A 2223-nucleotide genomic window follows, 5' to 3' on the forward strand; every position below is an offset into this window, starting at 1 on the left:
CCCCTCCCTGTGCTCTGCCGGTGCCGGCTCCTGCGCGGCAGTGCCTCCCTGGCTCTCTCTGTGCTCCCCAAGCCCGGCTGTGCCCCAGGGGCTGCCAACCACTGCCTGTGCTCCCTGCACACCCTGCAGCCGGGACTGGGCTGGCAGCACCTCAATCCTCATAACCCCAAGGCAGTGAATTTTTATCTGCCCCTACAAAGAAGCAGGAGTTTCCTTTCCACAACTGTGTGTGCTGAGCTGGTGGGGCATCTCTGGGGCATAAACCCCATGGGACTGTCAGCTCGAGGAAAAGGCAGCACTGGCCCCATGCAGAGGTGCTGGGGGAGCTTTGCTGCACCTGGGCCCTGCATTTCTGCCATCTCCTACATGCCCCTTCTCAAGGGCAAGTTGATTTTACTGAGCCTGGACCCAGCTGCAAGTGGGGAATGCAGGGCCAGGAGTGAAGGGCAGCAGATCGTGCCTCAGTCGGTCGAGGAGCTGGATTCCTGCAGAAGAGCCGGGCTGAGTGTGTGACCACCAGCTGCATGGGGCACTTCAGCCCCTGCCTGCATTCTGCTTTCACCTTCCCCCTGCCTCCCCCTGGGTCCCTGACACCCAGCCCAGCCTCTCTGGGTATCCCCAGAACATCACCCAAAGCCCAGCCACAGGATGCAGCTGAGGGCAGCTTTTTAACTAGGGACTCTAGAGCCCCATTCACTGCTGCTGGCTCCTTATCCTGCTTCCATCATCCGCACTGTCACCTTCCCTTTCTGGCATGCTGGCCCCATGCCATTGCAAAGCACTGCCAGCCCTTGGCAGAGCCCTGGTGGTGCCTGGCTCTCCCCTCACTCGCTGTGCCTGAGAAGCAGCCTGGCCTCTGTGGTCAGGCTGACCAGGGCTGCCTCCTCCTGCACTGCTTGGCCAAGGGGAGGGTCATATCCCTGTGGTGTCACCATTCCCTCCTCAGCCCATTTTGCACGGCCAGTGGGGCCTGGCCACAGCCCAGCACAGGTTCGTGCGATGCTGATGTGCAGCTGTGCTGGCAGCAGCTTCCAGACACAACAGTTTACAGACAGGAAAAACTTTCCATCCCTCCACAGCAGTTGTGGGAGAGCCAGGACATGCACCCACCCCACGGGGAGCCCTGGTGGGGGGGCACAGCAGGCTCAGCCTGACCCCAACGTGGCTACAGTGGGATCGCTTACCTCCATCATCATTCTGTCACCAGACTGCTGCTGCCTCCACAGCAGCTAAGGTCCCCCAAAAACGGGAGCATCCCCTTCACTTTGGACATCCCAAGAGCTGTTAGGCAGAGAGGGAACCTTGTTGGTCATGGCTTCATCCTGATATCATACTTTGAATCCTGTTGCCACAGGGATGTGGCCTTGGGCAGCAGCAGGATGGAGGGTGCTCTGGCACAGAGGAGCTCAGAGCCTTCTGTCTGTTTCCCTTGTGAAGTGCAGCCTGGAGGGCTGGCCTGGCTTTTTCCCACCCCAGACCCATCAGGGTAGGTCAGCAGGAGGTAAGGGCTGACTATTTCCCACCCTGGTCTATTTTGTGGTCTCTTGGGTTGCTGGGTTGTCCCATGGGGTGACACAAGCATTCCCTAAGGCTGCACTGTGAGTGTCACCCTGTCCCTCTGGACTCTCCCTGAGCTGATTGGTGATAGCCAGAGGTCATGGGCCCCTTTCCTGGGATGCTGGGCTGGGTGCCACACCATGGAGCTGGCGGTGGCTGGTGCTGGAAGACATTCCTGGAGCATGTCTCAACTGGCCTCTGTGGCAGACAAGGTTCCCCCTCCAGGCTCTGGCCAGCTCCTCCACTCCTCCCCTGCCGCGGCACTAGCTCCCTGCTGCTCCCCTCCCCAGTGTAAACTGCAGGGAGAAGTGGCTTCTCCCTCCCAGCAGCCCCAGAGCTGTGCCATGCATCCCCACTGGCTGGGAATGCTGATGTCTGCTGGAGTGAGGAGCGCTGCAGGAACACAGCAGGGCCAGAAAACTGAAAGCCTGTAAGGGTTGTGCTGAATCCCAGCCCATGGCAGACCAGCACCAGAGGCAGTGGAGAGGTGGAGAGGGTGGGCAGGGGATGGGGGCAGCAATCCCCACAGCAGCGCAAGTGCAGCAGGCTCTGTACCCCACCATGGTGTGTGACTGCAGCAGGCTCTGTACCCCCCCATGGTGTGTGACTGCAGCAGGCTCTGTACCCCACCATGGTGTGTGACTCATCCCGTCCCAGAGAGCTGAA

The sequence above is a fragment of the Geospiza fortis genome, unplaced genomic scaffold (assembly GCF_000277835.1).
Source record: "Geospiza fortis unplaced genomic scaffold, GeoFor_1.0 scaffold78, whole genome shotgun sequence".
In the NCBI taxonomy this organism is placed as follows: domain Eukaryota; kingdom Metazoa; phylum Chordata; class Aves; order Passeriformes; family Thraupidae; genus Geospiza; species Geospiza fortis.